Source organism: Salvia splendens, chromosome 15 (genome assembly GCF_004379255.2).
Source record: "Salvia splendens isolate huo1 chromosome 15, SspV2, whole genome shotgun sequence".
NCBI classification, from domain to species: Eukaryota; Viridiplantae; Streptophyta; class Magnoliopsida; order Lamiales; family Lamiaceae; genus Salvia; species Salvia splendens.
Genome location: NC_056046.1, coordinates 15,226,111 through 15,249,881, shown reverse-complemented (window position 1 = coordinate 15,249,881; position 23,771 = coordinate 15,226,111). Strand labels below are relative to the sequence as shown.

Sequence of the window (23,771 nt, the reverse complement as noted above, 5' to 3'; positions counted from 1 at the left end):
CATTTGTTGATTAAAACAACAGCTGTGGAGGCTGCTTCTGCCCAAAATGGTTTTGACATTCCAGATGCTATCAACATGCATCTTACCCTTTCAAGAATGGTTCTATTTATTCTCTCGGCGACCCCATTTTGTTGTGGGTTGTGAGGCACCGTTCTATGCCTTTTAATTCCTTTTCTCTTGCAAAACTCATCAAACTCATGGGACAAAAATTCCAGCCCATTGTCAGTTCTTAGGCATCTCAAAGGCTTCCCCTTTTCTAGCTCAACTGCAGTACACCACTCCTGAAATTTCTTGAAGGTCTCTGACTTTTCTTTCATGATCATTATCCAAACCTTTCTTGAAAAATCATCAACAAATGATAAGAAATACCTGCCTCCTCCAATGCTATTTACTGGTGCAGGGCCCCATATGTCACTGTGAACATATTGGAGAGGTTGTGTTGAGTTATGTTTGCCCACTCCATATGGCAGCTTCTTGTTTTTGCCAAGAATGCATTCTTCACACGATCCAATGGCTCTTTGTATTTCTGAATCAGCCATCTGAATAATGCCTTGCTTTACCAGCTGCATCAGCCCAGTGTCCCCCACATGGCCCAGCCTAGCATGCCAATTGATGGTCTTTTGTGTGTTGTTAGCTGTTCCAGCAACTGCCTCAGCTTTCAGATAATAGAGCACATTGTTTCTGACAGCCTTCATGATCATTTGGCCATCCTTTTTGACAAGCATCTCTCCACCAAAGAGAGTCAATTCGTAGCCATTCTTCTCAAGAAGACCCAAGGATATAAGATTCCTTTTAATGGATGGGATGTATCTCACATCAGTGAGAGTTCTGAAAATTCCATTGTCCATCCTCAAACATATGCTCCCAACACCCCTTACATCACACACATGGTCATCTCCCAGCAACACCGAGCCTTCAGATTCCTTTAAATCTTGGAACCAGTCGAGATTGGAGGACATATGGAAACTGCAGCCTGAGTCCATGATCCATAGCCTTGATAATGGTCTATCCTCCACCACATTGAGAGCTCTTGCCTCTTCAATTTCCTCAGTGATAGCTGCTGTACCATCTCCTTTGTGATTTTCAGATTGCTTTTTCTTCCAAGCAAAACAATTTTGCTTGATGTGTCCTGGTTTCTTACACCAGAAGCAGCTTCTAGATTCCTTTTGATCTCCTTCCTTAGATGATCTTGGCTTCCACTTGTCAGATGGGGGTTTCTTGAATTTGAATTGTTTCTTTGAAGTTGCCTTCACATTGAGGCTTTCAGCAGCTTGATCGATTGGCTTGCTGACACATTTCTGCATTGCCTTCAGCTTTAATGCAGAAAATACCTCCTCCAAAGTCACTTTCGAATCCCTTCCAAGAAGTATTGAGTCTTTGAATTGCTCAAAACTCTGAGGCAGAGCATTCAATAACATCAAAGCTTTATCCTCATCTTTCATGGGATCATCCACACCCTCAAGATCATCTATATACTTTCGAAAATCTTCCAGCTGATCCGCCAGATTCTTGGAGTCAGAAAATCTAAAGTTGAACAATCTTTGCTTGAGATGCAACCTATTGGAGATTGACTTCTCCATATATATTTTCTCCAATTTCTCCCACACTCCCGCGGCATCATCCTCTTTCTGAACCTCCCTCAAGACTCTATCGCTGAGGCACAAGACAATCGAGCTATACGCCTTGTATTCCAGTTCTTGACATTTCGCCGCATCCATCCCTTGAATCTCTTTCTTGTCCGTCTTGGATTTCACATAATCCCAGACGCCTTGCTGCATCAGAACAGCTCTCATCTTCAATCTCCACAGGCCGAAATCATTTTCGCCGGTGAATTTCTCAACGTCAAACTTTGCGGTAGACATTGTTGAATTCGTCGTCCTTCTTCGATTCCCACAGACGGCGCCAATTTGTAATGCTATCAGATACGCGACTCAATCTTGTTATCACAACGAGATCGATTCCGGAACGAGAAGAACGAATACTTGATATGAAAATGAATAAGCAAAAAAAAATTCTTGGAGAGTCAATGGAAATCTTGTGTTTTATTTGTGTGGAAGATTACAAAACTCTTGGATGAAAAAATTCCTTTTTCTTTTTCCACAGCTCGGCTCTATTTAACTAACACTTATCTAACAACTAGTTCAAACCTAACGGCTTTCATTTAAAGCTAACTAACTAGTCGCATCCGACGACGTGCATCAGTTAATAACAACTGTCAACTCCGAACTCGTTTAAGTTCGGCCAACACCGAGCACCAACACCGAGCACTGAGCACCGAGCTCAACACCGAACATTGAGCTCGGTTAATCCCTGAGCACGACTACAAACTCGACCAATCACCGAGCATGATTGCAGTTCGTCAGATCACTGAACAGCATATCGGTCCCTAATCGCCGAACAGTATATTGGTAACCGAACTGAACTGATTGTGCAGTTTTGCCCCAATCCTCATAACACGTATAGATGTACAAGTTGAAGTATTATTGCATGTGGCCCTTCCCTTGCATTTTTATATGAGGACAAAATAATATTGCAAGTGGTGAAAATATTATTGCATTTTTGTAATTTGCATTTGGTAGTACATTTCCTGCAGTAACTGAACTTGAATGCACCCATTCATAAAAACAAAATTTGGATACTGGAAGTACATTCCGAAATTGGTATTAAAACTCTGTAATTATTGTTAGTTTGTTTGGAAAAATAGTGGTTGCAGTTTTATTTAATTAAGGGCCATTATATGTACATCACTTTCAATATCATAATTGATAATATAATAAATTGTAACTAGGTGATATATATAAAACTAATCTTAATTGGCGGGCGAAAGTTAGGGACAAGATAACGATAATTAAACTACTTAAGGTGCGATGTCAAAATATTGCACCAACTGGAGAATCATGATGACCCAAATCTAAATAACAACAAATTAGGTGGAATATACTACTAAAAGTCGTAAATAGTTACATCGTTCTAAAATAATGTGCATGGAAATTTTGATAGTTTCTTGTTACTGGGGATTTTAGTGAATTTTAATGGTACCTAAATTCACAATATGATTCGAATAATCCGTTAAATTATTTGATAGAGTTAGAAATTTATATTCAATAAAATTTTAATTGGACTAGAACCGATTAGCTCTTGGAGGTCATTTCTGACATTTTAGTTCAATTGCTCAATGATGGGAATTTGAAAGTTTAGAATTTTTTTCGAGAGGATTATATAATTGCAAAAAAAATTAGTTACTTATAGGCTATGTTCAATTAAAAAAATTTATATCTAAATGACAATCACAAACATGCATGCATGGTTGTCAAGATTATAAAGAATGTTCTAATAGATTACAAAGTGGGTAATACTTAGATGACCAGCTGTCACACAATGGACCATATCTTTTAAGTAGGCATTTGCTGAAAATCAAATTAAAGTGTGCTCAGAATCCATAAAGATCATGTTTGCTAACTTCGATATCATTTTAAATTATGATGGAAGGTTTGCTAATCTTTTACTTGTAATAAATTATCAGGTAAGAATATTATTAATATCATATACTATTAGATTCGAGTAATGATAATATATAGAAGAGCGACATGTGGAATGATTAACATGTTTGCTTGGGAGAGGTTGGATCCCAAGTCCCAATTAAAACACCTTTACCCCGTTTGTCTGTGGAAAGTAATCTTGTTAAAGATTCCGATTTTTGAAAAATGTGATTTCAAAGAATATAGTTTCTGATAATTCTTTTCTGGTCTGGAAGATGAAAGAAAGTTATTAGGATTTTGAACTTATATTAATTATTTTGAATTATCAAAGTATAGGCCTGAAAATTTCACCCTTAGCCTTTGCAGTTCAGCCAAGGAATGAAATCGTTTATCAAGGATTATTAGGCAACCTTTAGCTTGCACTATTACATAAGAATGAAATCGTTTATCAAGGATTATTAGGCAACCTTTAGCTTGCACTGTTACATAAAATGCATCGCCATCAATAATATGTTGAATATTGGGAAGAGGAAGACGATAAGTAGTATCTGCAAACAAAAGGGACAATTAATGCGAAACAACCAAATATTGTTAGGATCGTCGACTACACATTAGTTTGATATTGTCCGCTTTGGGTCAAGCCTGCACGGATTGACTGCACATTAGTTTGATATTGTCTGCTTTGGGTTAAGCCTGCACGGATTTGTTTTTTAGGTCACTCCAAAAAAGCTTCAAACTAATTGGGATTGGACAGGAATTATATACACCTTCTAACTTCCCTCCCTCATTCGATGTGGGATGAGTTTGTAACCCAACAAACCTCCCCTTAAACCGAGACGACATTGGGAACGCAGTCAACACGAACATGGGTCGTTCCAGTCCTGGCCCTGGGTCATCCTGGGCCCGACTCTAACTCGAGTCTTTTATGGCCTGACCCTAACTGGGGCTCATCCATGCCCGACCCAAAGCCACCTGGGCTCTGATACCACTTGTTAGGATCGTCGACTGCACACTAGTTTGATATTATCTGCTTTAGGTCAAGTCTCCACGGATTTGTTTTTGGGTCACTCCCAAAAGGCCTCAAACTAATTGGGATGAGACATAAATTATATGCATCTTCCAACTTGTCTCTTTTATCCGATGTGGGATAGGTTTGTAACCCAACAAATACCACCATCAGTATCTTAATAAACAAATGACAAAATGGGCAATTAATGAGAAGCAACAAAATACCACCATCAGCATATGTCAACAAACAAATGACAAAATGGACAATATATGAGAAACAACCAAATACCTAATAAATGAGAAAACGTCCAATTATTGAGAAACGACCAAATACTACCATCAGTAACTTAGGGTCCGTTCGGTCCAATTCCATGGAATTGAATCGGATGGAATTGAATTCCTTTTCAATTCCAAATCTTTTGGTTGGTATAATTAAAGAATTGGCATAAAATTGTAATTCAATTCCAAATCCTTTGTTTGGTATAAATTAAAGAATTGACGTAGAATTGTAATTTAATTCCAAATCCTTTGTTTGGTATAAATGATGAATTTATATAAAATTGTACTATTATAATTTCAAACCATTTGTTTGGAACTCAAATAATTGACATTGATTTTGAATTAGTTATCATCATTTTAAAATAGATTAAAAAAATTCTAATATTTCAATGATAAAAAAATTTCCAATTGACTATAATTATATCATAAAATAGTTAATACATTATATAATAGTAGTAATAATAATAATAAGCAATGATAATTAATACTTATATATGAGTGGATATTAAAATATTACAATTTGCATCCTCTCAAGTGGTATAAGAACAAAAGTAAAAAAGTAGTACTACTATTCTTCATAGACAAAGTCTACTAGATTTAATAAAACATATTCAAGTTCAAACAAGCTCAATTGGAAAGACAACTTTACTTATCAAGTTGTACTTTTAGCCACTTGTATTTCATCTCCACTGGTATTCCAACAAATGTATGGAATAATATGCCATCTTGCATCATTAAAATCCAAAGCCTTGATCATCTGCATTTCATCTAAATCAATAGTCTTCAATGCTGCTAAAATTTCTTTGGGGTCCATTTTTTGTTGCACCATAAGAAGTTTTTTTTGTTCCACATCAAGTTTTTTCTGATCTATATCAAGCTTAGCCTTCTTTCTCTCCACCAACAGATAGTCACCAAAACCAGTGGACATACGATGCATACAATCAGATATGATCTTCGAATCCGTCTTCTTCTTCGGTCCAAGGGAACTTGAGGAAGATATTGTCTCCTTACCCTTTTTTCGAGCCAACAAATCACTCATAGCATCAACTTCTTCTTCAAACTGCTTGTCAAATGAGTCCCCAATTGTAGCAAAATCAACCTCAACCTCTGCAGTGTTTCATGATGTGTTTTTGCACCTTGGCCGGCAGCACGATCTTGAGAGAAAAGAGTACACATATCATCCCAATTCTCTATCACAATTCTTCTCCTATAAGGTCCAATTTTTGAATTTGCCTTCAAAACAATAATAATCATAGTTAATCACAATATAAATCATGTAAGCACAATTGTGCATCAAGAAATATAACATTTCTAAAAGGATGGATTCCATTCTTTGATACCAAAAAATACTTGGACACTAAAAGTTAGTTGAGCAACTTACTAGAACAAAACTTAAATAACAAGGTCTTAAAGATGGTAATCGAGAGAGGTAGAGAAAGATTGGGTAGACATTTGATAGTAAAGTGTATAGAGAAATATTCCAATGTTTTTTTTTTGTTGTTGTTGTATCCTCCAAATGTTCATTACCCTAGTATTTATAGGGTGAAGAAAGTTCTAGTACACCAATAAATGGGATTGGAACCATACAACACTTAGGAACTCTACACAATGAATGTGGGCGGCATATTTAATGTGATCTTCTTTTCCAACACTCCCCCTCAAGTTGAGTAACGGTATCCCCGATACTTAACTTGCCAAGTAATTCTTTGAATCTTGTAGGACTCAATGCCTTGGTGAGAATGTCCGCCAGTTGTTCCTCGGATCGGACAAATGGGAACTCGATAATCCCGCTTTCAAGTTTTTCTTTGATAAAGTGACGATCGACCTCAACATGTTTGGTCCTATCATGCTGTACGGGATTTTCTGAAATGCTAATTGCAGCTTTATTGTCACAGAAAAGCTGACTTCTCCTTGTCGGTGGGAATCCAATTTCTGTTAATAATCTTCGAAGCCAGAGTATCTCCATAAGACTGCTTCTGATCCCTCGGAATTCAACTTCTGCACTTGATAAGGCAACCACTTTCTGCTTCTTGCTTCTCCAAGTGACTAAATTGCCCCCAACAAAGGTAAAATATCCTCCAGTTGATTTCCTATCAACTGGATTGCTTGCCCAATCTGCATCGGTATACCCATCAATTTCCAAATCTTCTTTTTTCTCTAGGAGTATCCCATAACTAGAGGTTCCTTTTAAATATCTTACAATTCTCATGACAGCATCCATGTGATCTTCTTGCGGCTGATGCATGAATTGACTAACCACTCCAACGGCATATGCGATGTCGGGCCTCGTATGAGAGAGGTAGATAAGCTTTCCCACTAGTCGTTGGTATCTTTCACGATCTGTAGGTTTAGCTTCATCCACAATTTTCAATCCATGGTTGGGTATCATTGGAGTTTCAGCCGGCTTGCAGTCAAGCATGCCTGTCTCGGTGAACATGTCAAGTATATACTTCTTCTGCCTTAAAAAGATTCCGTGCTTGGATCTCAACACTTCAATCCCTAGGAAGTACTTCAAAGCTCCTAAGTCCTTCATTTCAAATTCTTTGAAAAAATTCTCCTTTAGCTTCTGGATTTCTTCAGCATCATCTCCTGTTATGATCATGTTATCCACATAAATAATCAAGCATGTCATTTTTCCATTCCTTTCTTTCAGAAATAGTGTGTGATCTGAGTGGCTCTGTTTAAAGCCATGTTTGAACATTGCCTGACAGAATCTTCCAAACCAAACTCTGGGTGATTGCTTTAACCCATAGAGGGTCTTTCTCAATCTGCATACCTGCCCTTCTACAAATTCTTCGTCTAGGCCTGGTGGGACCTCCATGTAGACTTCCTTGTTTTTCTCAAGTTCACCATGAAGAAAGGCATTTGTAACATCCAACTGGTATAATGACCATTCTTTGCATGCAGCTACAGACAGAAGGGTTCTTACTGTATTTAGTTTGGCCATCGGGGAGAAAGTTTCCTCATAGTCAACTCCATACACTTGAGTGTATCCCTTAGCAACCAATCTTGCCTTATATCTCTCGATTGAACCATCTGCACGTCGTTTTATGGTGAAGATCCAACGACATGCTACTGGTTTCTTTCCCGGAGGTAGAGTACACTTCACCCATGTTTCATTTTTTATCAGGGCATCAATTTCCTTCTTCATGGCTTCCCTCCAGTGCTTGTGTTTTATTGCCATCTCGAAAGATTGCGGAATCTCTTCTTCTTCATAAAGAGCAGCTTCGAATGCTCTAGCCATTTCAGTAAGGTGTCCCTGGGTGAAGTTTGTAACTGAGTACCTTGATTTCCATCCTTTCCAGTCTGGAGAATATCGCCGAGGAGGAACGCCCCTCGTACTCCTATGGGGTATTCAGTCATGTCCAGTCTCTTGTTCTATTGGTGGCTCTTCTGTATCACTTGTATTTTTCCTGTCACTGTTAGCAGTTTCGGGTAGGATAGGAATATTGGGCTCAAAAGTTTTTACCTCAGGAGTCAAAGACTGGTCAGATAGCTCGGCTCGGTCTCCTCCTACCACAACAGCGGCCATTCCCCTTCCATTTCCGCCGCCGCTGCCGCCACGTTTCCCGTTTTGGCGATTTCTCTTCATCTCTTGCCACCATTCGGGGTAACCGTGGAGGTGGAAACACGTTTCACGGGTATGTTTCTTCCCTCCACAGTGCGAGCAAACCAACTTGTTCTTTTCTTCGTCTTGTTTCCGAATTGATGAGAATTGATTTATTGACGAATGGATAGCTCCCAGGCCGGTAGCGATTCCAGATTGGTCTGGCTCGGGCTTGAGAACCTTCTCGTTGACAGCTTCTCTCCTCACCATTCCATATGCTTTGCGGACGGACGGTAACGGATTTGTATTTAGGATTTCCCGTCTGATCTTGTCGTATTTGTCGTCTAATGCCCATAGGAATTGGTAGAGTCGGTGCCTCTGTGTATGTTTGTTGTATTTGTCGATGCTTTTGGGGCTTTCCATTGGATTGGGATCTCTTGCATCGATTGAGATCCATAAGTCCTGGAATTTGTTCCAGAGGGATTCCAAGCTCATCTCTCCTTGCTTCATTGTCATTGCCTGTCTGTTTAAATCATGCACTTGAAAAGGATCAGCTCCACTTCCATATGTGATCGCCAGACCTTCCCAAAGGTCTCTGGCTGTTTTATACTGTGATACTTCATTCCTCAAACTGGATTCAATGCTGTTGATGATCCAGTTGAAGCAACAGTGATCCCGTTGCTGCCATATCGCGTAGCCGAGATCGTTGGTAGGAGGAGGTTCTGATCCTCCAGTAATGTGAGAAATCAGCCCCTTTCCACCTATAGCACGTTCCATCAGATTTATCCAAAGGGGATAATTATCCCCATTGAGTTTGTCTTCTAGGCGAATCTCTCCCAAAGACTCCAGGTGTTGTTGTGACTGTTTTGGAGAGCTTTCTGATTTGTTTCCAGATTTATTCATGAATTTCATGAATTCGGCGAATTGTGCCGCAAAATCTGCCATGGTTTCGCTTGATATTGGTTTGGTATTTTCTGTGTCGGAATCTGACATGTTTGGTTTTGGTTTTGCAGGGTTAACAAAGGAAAGGCCGAGAAGGGTATGGGACTATGATGACATTGTTCTGAGTTCCCAAAACTGAAATTTCCTGCTCTGGTACCATCTTAAAGATGGTAATCGAGAGAGGTAGAGAAAGATTGGGTAGACATTTGATAGTAAAGTGTATAGAGAAATATTCCAATGTTTTTTTTTGTTGTTGTTGTATCCTCCAAATGTTCATTACCCTAGTATTTATAGGGTGAATAAGAAAGTTCTAGTACACCAATAAATGGGATTGGAACCATACAATACTTAGGAACTCTACACAATGAATGTGGGCGGCATATTTAATGTGATCTTCTTTTCCAACACAAGGGCATGCAAACTTGCTAGTTGCTACTATAATTACTACGTTGCATGGGTTATGCTGACTGATACTTGATGGATCCGCGAATTTCTGATGTTAGTAAATGCTGGTAGAGAAAAAAGACTACGACACAAAGAATTTACGTGGTTCGATTTACTGAAGTAAATCTACGTCCACGGGAAGAAGGGAGGGCAAGATTGTATTGCTTGATCTGGGATTACAGCTTACAACACAGACTTGCTATATGGTATTTTATCTCTAGAGAGCTTAACCCTGTCTATCTGATCTAAGTCCTATTTATACATTGAACTAGGATCGTGGTTTGCAGCCCCACTAACAAGATCGTGGGTGAGCAATAACTGCTCAATAACTGCTTCGTACCACTAAATAGATCGTGGGTATAGTGGAGGTCGTGGAGGCCTTTCATGAGTCCACTAACTCCTAGTTCGGTCGAATGCTGAGACCGAACTGCTGGACTTTACCGATCAGCTCTTGCCGATCTGAGAGGAGAGCTTGACTGGTCGGCTTTTACCGAGCTGTAGGCTGAGTCCGAACTCTTTGGTCGTGCCGAACTCTTTGGTGCCGAACAGATACTCTTTCTTGGGCTCTGGGCTGATGGGCCGTCACTGTTATTGGGCTTGCCATTAGGGTTTAGTTCGTACCCCATCACTACCCCCCCCCGAAAAGCGAAGTGAATCACTTCGGCGAGGTGAGTCACTTCGGCATTCTGGATAACGGTAAGGGGGAGGCTGACGTCAGGGGACGTGCCTTGCGCGTGCCTGCATTAAATGCGACAGTAAAATCCGGCCGTTGAATCCTGAAAAGGTGGGATTCGAAACAGCGCAACGATTTCGAAATCTTTCCCGAATCTGATAAATATGCTCTTTCTTCCTCATTTGAACACTTTTGCTGTTGCGTCTTCTATACTCTCTCTTTCTCGAGAAATTTTCTTCCGCTTTCAAGAGCTTCCTCAGACTTTCTTCACCTTCAAAAAGTAAGAAAAATGTCTTCTTCTTCCTCTTCGGAGTCGGGTAGCGGTAGGAGAGGCGGTAAGGGGTCTTCTGGCCGGAAAGAGTCCGGGGAGAAGACCGTAGAGTATTTCCATAGTATTTTGAGTAAGGATACTGTGATATCCCTACCCGAAAAATACTTTTTTCCTGGGGGGAAGGCGGTGGTACCTGACGGTGATCATAGGGCTGACTCCCCGCCGGAGGGTTACGCCACCGTGTACGAGGCCTGCTTAGAATGCGGGCTTCGTTTCCCCCTCCCTTCTGCCTTTATAGATTTACTAGATTTTTTTCAGCTTCCTTTAGGCCAGGTGACTCCGAACTCTTGGAGGCACTTGTCGGCCTTCGCTGCCGAACTCCGTAAGTTAGGAAGGGATTTGTCTTTGAAGGCGATCCTTAAATTCTTTCAATTTAAGAGGAAGGGGTCTTGGTTTTACTTGATCCCTGTACAGCCCTTTAGGGCCTTTTGTAAAACGAAGTGGCCGAAGTGGCAAAACCGCTTCTTCTATTATGATAGGACCGCGGCTCCTAGTTTTCCCTGGAGAGGGCTGAAGTCCGTTATCCGTCATCCTCGGCCTGAACCGTTGGACGAGCTCGATGGCGAGCTCAACAAGATTCCCATAGTTAGGAAACAATACACGGAGTCTGAGCTCGTCAAGGGCGACGTCGTGTTCGACATCTCGTCTTCGGACGAAGAGGCCGAGGGTGAGGATTTCTCTTTATCTTTATGCTCTACTGCTTTAACGAAGAAAATCTGACTTTGCTTTCTTGCTTTTTGGCAGTGTACATGCTGAATAAGGCTATCCGAAAGTCCTCCGAGCTTGTGGAGCCGGAGAGGCAGAGAGCCCCTCGCTCGGCGTCTGAAGCCGAGAAGAATCCGAAGAGGCAAAAAACCTCTTCTTCGGATCCGAAAGTGCCGGAGTCGTGTTCGGCTAAAGGGAAGGGGAAATTTCATGAGTCCCCAAGAGTGCCGGGGAAAGACCTGGTCATCTCCGAGGTGGTTGCAGACATCCCGGAACACGTCCCTGAGCCTTTTCAATGGCCGACGAATTTTGTGGAGGTAAGCTTTCTGACTTGGCTTCTTTTCCACATTTTTTGATGGCCATTCTGTTGAGTTTTTTCCTTGTTCATCTTCAGAGAGCCAAGCTCGTCTCCGTGGAGCTCTCCAAAGCATCCCACGACTACGAGGAGATGCAGAAGAAGTTGCATCTTGCTCGTAGTCTGGCCGAACAGGCTGAGGCCAAATTTGAGAGGGCCCGAGCTGCTAGGATCTCGGCTCAGGATGAAGCCCGGTCAGCCAAAAACCAGCTCATCATCCTGCAAGAGCAGACGAAGCACCGGGAGGCTCAGAAGGAGGCTGCCGCCGTGGCTGCCCAGGGGGAGGCTCTCCGTGTTTACACGGAGAAACTCTTTTTGAGCAGCCAGTTCTCGGCCTTTGTCGGTAGTCTGGTAAGGCTAATTACCGATAAGGGCGAGCAGGGGGCCGACGTCGTGCTGCCTCTGTACAGCCGAGAGATAGCAGCTCGGCTTCAGAATCTGCCGCTCCTTGAGGAGCTCGCTTCATCCTCGGTCCTGCTTTCTGCAGACCGAGTCCGGAGTTGTCGAGCTGATCGGGACGAGAACCTGGAGGCTATCTTTGCCTCCGTGGGACCCGTTTCACCCGCTTCGACTTACAACGGAGAGGGTGAGGCCGAGTCGCTGGAGCTGGAGGCCGAAGTCGAGCGGGCCGGGCATCCGGAGAAGGAAGCCGATCAGGAGGCGGAGGCGAGGCCGGCAGGATGCGAGGCCGAGGCTGAGGTAGCTCAGGAGAAAGAAGCTGAACCAGACCAAGGAGCCGGAGACGAAGCTGGCGGAGTATGATTTCGTCTCCCTTCTCTTAGTCTAGTTTCTTCCTTGTAAAATGGCCTTGAAGCCCTCCTAGTGTAAAAATTTTCCTTGTGAATGAAAAATTCTCTACACTTGTCTTCGTATAGCTTTTCGTACTCGCCTTTATTCCTGTTGTATTTTACTATCTGCTCGGTACAGCTGCCGAACTAATATAGCTGCTTTGTACTCAAGGAGATGGAGATACTTCACTGGAAACGGCTGTACTCTTCGGCTTTAGACGAAGCTGAGAAAAGAGCTATAGCCGATCAGACGAAGAATGACGAGCTTCTGGCTCGTTTAGTGAAGGTGGAGGCCGATAATAAGGACTTAGAGTCCGATAAGAAGGATCTGGAGGCCGAGCTGAATACGACCATTGCTGAGAGGACTGCGTACGAGGATTACATCCGTGTGCGCGGGGGAGTGACCATATCAGATGTTCAGAGTCGAGTTGACGAACTGTGGGAGGAATATCATGTACTCCGGAGGAACAATGCGCTGGAGAGCTCGGCTTGCCAACAAGTTGTGAAATCATTGCGGCGCTGGGCTTCTCGGTACGACATCATTCTTTCCCGGCGTCCCTCAATCGGGAGATTCCTTAGGCATTTCCCGCCAACAGATGCTCGCACTCCAGATCAAGCCTCTGGTTCCCTTGTTCAAAATCCTACTCCCAGTCAACAACGAACTCCGGAACAGCCGGAAACGTCAAGACGAGAACGGGCTCAGGAGCAACCGGAATCGTCAAGACAGGGACGGACTGAAATTCGCCGAGGAGTTGTGACTATGAGCGAGCAAGATCAGCAGATGCTTATTGCAGAGACTCTTCATCGCCGAGGGGTTAGAGCTTCTGGGGCTCGCGGAAGAGGTGTTGGGTCGAGGATAGCATCTCGTCGACCTGCTTATTCTTCATCTGCTCGGAACAACCGAACTCGGCTTCCAGAGGATTTTGCAGATAGGTGGCTTAACTTCAGCAACCCTGGACAGTAGAATAGTCCTTTGTAATAGCGTAACGCCATTTTGTAGGGTAGCGGAGTTGTATGCCGAACAAGATTTGAAAAATGAAATTTTGTTTTCGCTTCTAACACTGTATTTACAGCTTAGCGAAAAAATTTCATCGTACTTGTCCTCGGTCTTATGAAGTAAACTTCTTTGACCGGACTTGGTCCTTGGTCTTATGAAGTAAACTTCTTTGACCGGACTTGGTCCTTGGTCTGATGAAATAAACATCTTTGACCGGACTCGTCTTTGGTCTGATGAAATAAACATCTTTGACCGGACTCGTCTTTGGTCTGATGAAATAAACATCTTTGACCGGACTCGTCTTTGGTCTGATGAAATAAACATCTATGACCGGACTCGTCTTTGGTCTGATGAAATAAACATCTTTGACCGGACTCGTCTTTGGTCTGATGAAATAAACATCTTTGACCGGACTCGTCTTTGGTCTGATGAAATAAACATCTTTGACCGGACTCGTCTTTGGTCTGATGAAATAAACATCTTTGACCGGACTCGTCTTTGGTCTGATGAAATAAACATCTTTGACCGGACTTGGTTTGTGTTCTAATTTGGCGATTTTTGTCGCCGGGATCGAACTTTCCCTTGTCCTAATTCGGCGAGTTTTATCGCGTGGATCGGACTTTCCCAGTTAACCGAAGTGGTCTTATGCAGTAAACCTCTTTGACTAGACATGGTCGTCCCCGGTCTTATGAGGTAAACTTCTTTGACCGAACTTGGTCGTCCTAATTCGGCGAGGTTTATCGCGTGGATCGGACTTTCCCTTATTGCAGTTCGTTTCAGACGAAGTGCTTATTTCTTAAGCCGAATTGTGGTCTTGTATCTTCCTGAGAAGCTTGGACTCACAATCGTTGGCTTATTGCAGTTCGTTTCAGACGAAGTGCTTGTTAAGCTGAATTGCGGTCTTGTATCCTCCTTGGAAGCTTGGACTCACAATCGTTGGCTTATTGCAGTTCGTTTCAGACGGACTGCTTGTTAAGCTGAATTGTGGTCTTATATCCTCCTTAGAAGCTTGGACTCACAATAGTCTTTAATAATCGATCTAAAAAGGGGATCAGTCTTTAAAGAACGATATACCTTGGTACCATTTGTAAGAGACGACAAGCACATAGAGACAAAACACATAGAGAAAAAATGAAAAAGATGAAGGAAAAAAACTTTAAACATTTTTTTAAAAAACGACAAGTAAAAGGTACAAGTAAGAAACAAACAAATAAAAACATATACCCCTATGACCGAACTAGACACGAGACGGACTGACCGGACTTTTGTCTCTTACAAGTGGAACTTCTTGAGGTTGGAGACGTGCCATGTTCGGGGTACTTGTTCTCCTGACATGTGAGTCAATTTATAAGACCCTTTGCCGAGGACTTCTGACACCCGATATGGACCCTCCCATGTGGGTTCGAGTTTGCCCAGCTTTTCTGCTCGGCTTACTTCGTTGTTTCTCAAGACGAGATTTCCCACTTGAAATTGAAGCTTTTTCACCCTTTGGTTATAATACCGGGCTACTTGCTCCTTATACTTGGCTGCTTTTATGCACGCCAATTCTCTTCTTTCTTCGGCGAGATCTAGTTCTGCTCTCAGTCCGTCGTCATTCATTTCTGAGGAGAAATTTAGAGTTCGGGGACTGGGTACGCCGATCTCCACCGGAATTACGGCTTCAGTGCCGTACACCAGACTATACGGAGTTTCACCGTTGGAGGTTTTGGGTGTAGTTCGGTAGGACCATAGGACTTGAGGGAGATTTTCTACCCATTGTCCTTTGGCTTGTTCTAACCGAGCTTTTAACCCTTTCACCAGAATCCGGTTCGTTACTTCCGTTTGTCCGTTTGCTTGGGGATGGGAGACCGAAGTGAACCGCTGTTGAATGTTCAGCTCTTGGCACCAATTCTTGAACGTCTTGTCGGTGAACTGAGTCCCATTATCCGAGATGAGGATGTGGGGTATGCCAAATCGGCACACTATGTTCTTCCAGACGAAGTCCAATGCCTTTGAGCTCGTTATCGTAGCTAATGGTTCAGCCTCCACCCACTTCGTGAAGTAGTCCACGGCAACGATAAGGAATTTCATTTGCCGAGGAGCTTGAGGAAGTGGTCCCACTATGTCTATGCCCCATTGCATGAAAGGCCAAGGGCTTTGCATAGTGTATAGATCGGTCTGCGGCATCCTTGGGACATTTGCATGAATTTGGCACTTCGTACACTTCTTGACGAGCTGCACTGCCTCTTGTACCATGGTTGGCCAATAATATCCCCACCTCAGAACTTTTTTAGCTAAAGCTCTGGCTCCGATGTGGCTACCGCACGATCCTTCATGAACTTCTCTGAGGATGTAGTCCGTCTCTTCTGGTCCTACGCACCGCAATAACGGCTGGAGGTAAGACTTTCTAAAGAGGACTCCTTCATGAAGTTCGTACCGAAGTGCTCGGCACGTGATCTTCCGAGCTTCTCTCTTATCCTCGGGCAATTGTCCTTGATCCAGATACTGCAAGATCGGCGTCATCCAGTTCGGCGAGCTGGATACTGAATGTACCTCGGCTTCATCAATGCTTCGATGCATTAATTCTTCCGCCTTTGAGCTCGGATCTGAGGCCAACTTACTTAAGGTATCTGCTCGGCTATTTTCCGCTCTGGGAATGCGGATTATCCGAAAATAGGAGAAACTTCGGCTGATGCTTTGCGCTTTGTCCAAATACTTCTTCATTCTCTCGTCACGAGCTTCACTTGTACCCAACATGTGATTTACTATGACTTGTGAATCACAATGGACTTTGAGAGATTTGACGAGCAGACTTTGCGCTAACTGGAGTCCGGCTAGGAGGGCTTCGTACTCGGCTTCATTATTAGTAGTGGGGAATAGGAACCGAAGTGAGTAGGCTACCTCGTGTCCGTCGGGAGCGACAAGTAAAATACCAGCTCCACTTCCCATCTTGTTCGAAGCTCCATCTACGAACCCGCTCCAGCAGTCCGGCGGCTCTACTTCGGATTCCAAGGGCTGTGCTAGTTCGGCACTGGCAGAATTCTTCTGTTCGGCAATAACAGGAATTGCTTGATCGAACTTCGCTTCTGCAAGAAAATCTGCCAAGGCTTGTCCCTTGATGGCTTTCCGAGGTAGATATTCAATTGTGTGCTCTCCCAACTCTATAGCCCACTTGGCGATTCTGCCTGATGCTTCTGGTTTGGTCAACACTTGCCGAAGTGGCAGATCAGTTAAGACGCATACCTTGTGAGCATAGAAGTATGGCCGCAGTCTCCTTGCTGCATTTACTAATGCCAGAGCAATCTTTTCCAGAGGTTGATACCTGGTTTCTGGACCTCTTAATGCTCGGCTTGTAAAGTAGATGGGAAGCTGCTTTAGGCCTTCTTCTCGTACAAGCACCGCGCTGATGGTTTGATCCGATGCCGCTAAGTATAAGAATATTACTTCGGCTTCGGTTGGAGCAGAGAGAATAGGAAGCTCGGCTAGATAACTTTTGAGCTCGTCAAAGGCCTTTTTCTGCTCGGCTCCCCACTCGAACTTTGGTGCCTTTTTCAACACCTTGAAGAACGGCAGTTGCTTTTCGGCTGCTTGGGAAAGGAATCGATTCAGTGCGGCTAGACATCCGGTTAGCCTTTGCACGTCATGTATGGACTTCGGCATTGCCATGTTCTGAACGACTTGAACTTTTGAGGGGTTTGCCTTGAGTCCGTCCTTTGAAACCCAACAACCCAGAAACTTTCCCGAATCTACCAAAAAGGTACACTTTTGGGGATTAAGTTTGAGGTTGGCTTTCTTGAGCACGTTGAGAGTGGACTTGAGGTTGTGCTCGTACTCCGAAGTGCTTTTGCTTTTGACGACTATGTCGTCAACATACACTTCGACCTCCTTTCCAATCAGGTGCCGAAAAAGCTTGTCTACCATCCTTTGATAAGTGGCTCCGGCATTCTTTAAACCGAATGGCATCTTTTTATAAGCGAAAATGCCGAAATCAGTAATGAAGGCCGTTTTTGAAGCGTCAATCTCATCCATTAAAACTTGATGGTATCCTTTGTACAGATCAAGAAAACAAAAAATTTCAAAGCCTATCAAAGCTTCTACTTTTTTATCTATGTTCGGAAGGGGATAGCAATCTTTGGGACAGTGCTTATTTAGATCGGTGAAATCTATGCACATCCGCCATCCTCCTTCCTTTTTCTTGATCATGACAGGATTGGCCACCCACGAAGGATACTTCACTTCGAATAACACATCCGCCTTCAATAATTGACGTACTTCGTCATGGATGACTTGACTTCGTTCTGCCGCAAAGAGTCTTTGCTTCTGTTTTATCGGCCGGACTGAAGGATCAATATTTAACCGATGAGTGATTACCTCGGGGGGCACTCCGGTCATGTCCAACGGAGACCATGCAAAGACGTCTTTATACTCCTTGAGGAGCTGGATGGTTTTTTCCCGAAGTAGGGGCGTTCCCGCGAAGCCGATCTTAACCGTTCTGGATGGATCGTCTTCGTACAGCTGAACTGTCATCGAGTTCGGCTCCGGTATGACTTCGATCATCGCCTCTGACTCCGGCTGCTGTGATTGCTATGCTTGGTGGTGCCGATCTGACTGCTCGGCACTTCTAAGCGCAATTTGCAGACATTCCTTTGCTCTCTTTTGGTCACCTCGGATGACCGCTATCCCTCCTTTAGTAGGGATCTTGATGGTGAGGTGATAAGTGGAGCAAACGGCCCGAACTGTGTTGAGCCAGTCTCTTCCCAGGATGATGTTGTACGGGGACCGAGCTTTCACCACGAAAAACTCAATCATCGTACTGGAGCTAGTAGGCGCTTTCCCCACCGTGATCGGAAGGCTGATAATACCTTCAGGGCGGGTGTCCTCCTGGGCGAAGCTCTTCAGGGGAAGCGGAGCCGGACTGAGCCGAGCTGGGTCCACTTCTAGTTTGTCAAAGCACTCTTTAAAAAGAATGCTAACCGACGCTCCTGTATCCACAAACACCCTGTGGATCAGTTTGTTTGCCACTCCGGCTTGGATGACAATGGCGTCTTGGTGAGGAGAGATGGCCGGGACGGGATCAGCATCCGAGAACGTAATCACTTCGTCCTGCTTCAGCCTTTTATGCGTTGGCTCCTCTCGATTGGAGCCTCTGCGCTCTGACTTTAGGGACGACTTGGTCTTCCCGGCAGGGAGAGCGTCAATAGTCTGGATTACTCCATCATATTGCGGCTCGTCGTCGTCTTCGGGATCCGGCTGCCTTTTCGGATCCTGAGGAGCGCAGTTCGCACCACTCTGCTTCTTATTCTTCTTTGGCTGCTTGCTTTGGTATTTTTTCAATGTCCCTGCCTTCACAAGAACATCGATACCTGCAGCCAAGTTTCTGCACTCCTCAGTATCGTGACCGTGGTCTTGATGGTAGGAGCAGTAGCTATCCTGTGGTCGGCGCGCGGCTGATTTCGTCATCCGCTTTGGCTTTTCGAATAGGTCAGAGTGCAGTTCGAAAATTTCCACTCTCGGCTTGTTCAGCGGTACGAACTGAGCGGGCGGCTTCTCGGGATTGAGACGGGGGTCCCAATCTGTCTTGCACCGGAGCCCTTTGAATTCTTTCAAATGGAGTCCGGCGAGGATGCCCCTGATCGCTATGACCGGGCTTCCTTCTGTCTCCTCGGGTCGATGAGCTGTCTAACGACCGTTTGCGACGGTCTGCCTCATCGGCCCAGGAGTACTGGTCCGCAATGTCCCACATTTCCTGAGCTGTCTGCGGACCGCACTCAACGAGCTTCCTGTAGAGAGCTCCGGGCAGGATTCCATTTTGGAATGCCGAGATGACAAGCAGATCGTTGAGATCGTCTACTTGCAGGCATTCCTTGTGGAATCTTGTCATAAAGTCGCTGATTTTTTCGTCGCGACCTTGACGAATGGAAAGCAGCTGAGCCGAAGTGATTCGGGCTTCCGCTTTCTGAAAGAACCTCCTGTGGAAGGCATCCATTAGATCTCGGTAAGATCTGATGCTGCCCTGGGGGAGGCTATCGAACCACCTTCTCGCGTTCCCGATGAGCAGCTCGGGAAACAGCTTGCACATGTGGACCTCGTTGAGACCCTGGTTCGCCATGTTATATTGATAGCGCCCCAAGAAATCGTGAGGGTCCACGAGCCCGTCGTAAGTCATCGACGGAGTTCGGTAGTTCTGTGGTAGGGGAGTTCGGGTGATGTCGTCCGAGAACGGAGTCTTCAGTGCTCCGTACACGGCGAATCCGATATCTCGTCGGTATGGAGGAGATTGAGTTCTCCTGTGATTCCGGTACCGAGGAGGAACTGGAACATGTTGGGGACGGGGATTCTTTCTCCTGGGAGATGCGACACTACTGCGGTAGTGACTTTCTTGTGCGGAGGGAGAAGGAGAATCCGTCGTTTTCGTCTCCGGCTGCTTTTGGCTTTTTTGCAGGAAGGTTAAGAATTCCTCCTGCTTCGCCGCCAAAAACTGCTTGACAGCCTCATTCAAATCGGGCTGCTGGGAAGACTCAGTGGGACGATTTTTGGAGCGGCTTGTTCCTTCGCCATGAGAACTGGTGGTGGATTTATCCCTAGGCTGTTTTCCAGACCTATGGGATGGATTGGCTTCCTCCTGGTTCTCACGGGCAGGAATACGGGTACTCTGCGATCTGGTATGCATTTTTTGGGTGGAAAAAATGGATCAAAAATTCGCTTTATCACAAATTTTGTTCTCTGTTTCCCACAGACGGCGCCAGTGATGGATCCGCGAATTTCTGATGTTAGTAAATGCTGGTAGAGAAAAAAGACTACGACACAAAGAATTTACGTGGTTCGATTTACTGAAGTAAATCTACGTCCACGGGAAGAAGGGAGGGCAAGATTGTATTGCTTGATCTGGGATTACAGCTTACAACACAGACTTGCTATATGGTATTTTATCTCTAGAGAGCTTAACCCTGTCTATCTGATCTAAGTCCTATTTATACATTGAACTAGGATCGTGGTTTGCAGCCCCACTAACAAGATCGTGGGTGAGCAATAACTGCTCAATAACTGCTTCGTACCACTAAATAGATCGTGGGTATAGTGGAGGTCGTGGAGGCCTTTCATGAGTCCACTAACTCCTAGTTCGGTCGAATGCTGAGACCGAACTGCTGGACTTTACCGATCAGCTCTTGCCGATCTGAGAGGAGAGCTTGACTGGTCGGCTTTTACCGAGCTGTAGGCTGAGTCCGAACTCTTTGGTCGTGCCGAACTCTTTGGTGCCGAACAGATACTCTTTCTTGGGCTCTGGGCTGATGGGCCGTCACTGTTATTGGGCTTGCCATTAGGGTTTAGTTCGTACCCCATCAATACTCAAACTATTTAAGGCAAGAGAACTTGCTAGTTGCTACTATAACTACTACACTTAAACATGTTAATATACCAAACAATCTTCACATAATCATTTTTAGTCGTATAGTGCATGTGAATGGTTCATGATATCTACAAAACAACCAAGTCATTGTAGCAAACAAAAAAATAAGAAACTGTTCAATTTAAGAAAGATAAACCAAATCATAAAACCAATAATATAAATAAACTTACCTTTAATCTTTCACTGCACACATTTTCATCTACCCGTTGTATAATGCCACGTGATTGGGCTGCCAGAATTGCATGATACCAATAGTGGATGCAAGATATCATAGTGTTTCTCCCAAGTCTTTAAGCGAGCTTGTATATTGTTTTTATCCACCTTGATGTTCAAATTTACCATAAGTGCATATATAGCAGCGGTCCAAGAGGTAGACTTCCAAGCAAATTTTCAATCTAGCTTGTTTCCTTCATTCATTTGTTCATTGAAACAAGCTCCGAGGATTTTATCCATCTCATTAGTCCAAGTGAAATATTTTGATTTCCCCTTTGCTTGTGAATCAGAAGCCATCTACAACATTTAAGAAAGCAATAAAAAAATATTAGCATAGATGTAATCTCACTTTTGGCTAAATGAACTTCACTCCAACTATATAGATGTGTTGTTTGAGAAAGAGTGAAAATAAGAACCACTGTATGTAAGTATGGTGAATGGGCTGCTACAAATTAAGTTATACCTTGAGACTCTTATCTTATTGTTTAAAAATCACAAATGATATATGCAAATAAGTCATCATTAAAGACACCCAAACGAAGAACGACACACCAATTAGATTCATTTTAGATATAATCTGTAATGTAAACTTAAACTCACTTGTTGCACACAAAAAGAGCAAAAGAGCAGTAGCAAAGGGATGAAAATATACTTAGAATGTAACATCAAGAGGGCATTCCAGCAGCAAACATCAACATAAATAAAAACTTCTTTGGAAAATAATCAAGAAAATAACAACTACATCAACAAATTTAACCGAAAATCAAACTCAAGCTTTGCAACAAACTTAAATTGAAGAAATCCAACAACTTTTGTTGTCTTAAATATGACCATTCAGGTCAAGATGATAAGTTATGAAGTACAGAGATGTATAGATGATAAAACTATAGCCATACAAAGAAAGCAAAAAACACCACCCCCACTTCATCCACAACTGAAAATTAAAGGGGAAAACAACCGGCGTTACTTGATTAACCATCAACCTTAGAGATAAATCGGCTAGGGCACAGTCGCGGCCATTGATCCTAGAGATTAATCCGCTTTGGCAAAGTCGCAGAGAGAGCCGCAGAGAAAATCCGCTAGGACATGCAAGAAAAATGGATGGAGTGCGAAGAGAAAGGGGGGGAGAGAGAGGAAACGCGACATACATTTTTTTCCTTTTATATTACCCGTTTAGATTTTAACCCGGAAATAGGATCCGCGTGTTTTTTTTTTAATTCTGACCAGTTTTTCATATAGAATTGGGAGTAATTGTTTTGTTAATATATGGAATTATAATTGTGGAATTGGAATTGATGCAATTGGAATTCAATTTCAAATCCACACATATTTGTGATACCGAACAACAGAAATGGAATTCGAAGCTTCAATTCTAATTCCACGACATTAACTCCATGGTACCGAACGGACCCTTAACAAACAATTGGGAAAACAACCAATTGATGAGAAACAACATAATACCTCCATCAGTATTGTAACTCAACAAACAAATGATAAAACTGTAAATTAATAAGAAACAACCAAATACCAACATCAATATTTCAACAAATAAATGGCAAAACAGACATATCTGCTAAGAAGCTAAGCAAGCCTCTTTTGATGATCCATGGAGAGGGACACTAATGTGAGGCAAGGTGTGTGGTTTTTTTAATGCGTTGAAACAAAAATGGTTCGACAAACTTGAAAACACTACCTTTGGGAAATTTACATGTGGTTCGACAAATATTGTGTTGTTGTTCAAGGGCCGAGCTCTTCTGGTAAAAGGAAATGTACTTCTGTTGGCTGATCCGATGATATTATTATGGATCTTTTGTGTCCATCTTTTGTATTCACTTGTATGTGAATTTTTCTTCGTCAAAACAATGTAACCGCATCTAGTATGCTTTGGTTGCTATTATGATGATACTATGTAACTCTTACTCTGTCAAAACTATGTAACTACATTATTTTGCTTGGGTTGCTTATCTGATGATACTATGTGACTTTGACTATATTAAAACTATGTAACAATATCTATTTTGCTTAGTTTACTTATCTGACGACACTATGTAACTTTGATTATATTAAAGCTATGTAACTACATTTATTTTTTTGGGGTTAATTATCTAATGGTAGTATGCGATTTTTTAAGAACTGAAATTTCCGTCCACCGGTGAAAGTGGACATGAAAATTGTGGCTGAATTATGTCAAAATCTTGTTTCTAATCTTGTGACGCCCCGAATTTTCGTTTCCTCTTATCAGGATAAATCAGATTTATTAGTATTATTAATTTCTACTAACGCTGTGTTATCTAGTAATCGTGGATTCTCGTTGTGATCTTTGACCTTGAGAGATATGAATACTTTGTTTTGGAAAATAAAGTGCAAGGGAATTTAAAGAACAACAAATTCATTTGTGGAAAAATACCAATGATGTTACAAGTAATTATTGTACAAGAGATATAGTTGCATAGGTTTGAGCTAGATACAATCATACAAATAGTACACGTATATAAGAAAAAATTGTTATACATGTGGGACCCTTGCTACAATAAGGATAGAGTGACAACTAATTCTACTCTAAGAATTGGTTGGAGCCAAAGTTAGTTAGTAGCTAAATCAGGAATTGGTCAAAGAGCTACCC

The 23,771-nt window shown here is 42.9% G+C and overlaps 1 long non-coding RNA gene across 2 annotated transcripts; it reads right to left on the bottom strand.

The window, feature by feature from the left end:
- Positions 1-5,225: 5,225 nt before the first annotated feature.
- LOC121767771 lies at positions 5,226-22,268 on the bottom strand. 2 transcript variants are annotated; one of them, XR_006043200.1, is made up of 3 exons: positions 22,132-22,268; positions 21,106-21,445; positions 5,226-5,999 (listed from the first exon to the last, which is right to left on the bottom strand). It is a non-coding gene; the product is annotated as an uncharacterized LOC121767771 (long non-coding RNA). The 2 variants fall into 2 exon arrangements; XR_006043199.1 differs by having other exon boundaries at positions 21,106-22,257.
- Positions 22,269-23,771: the final 1,503 nt, after the last annotated feature.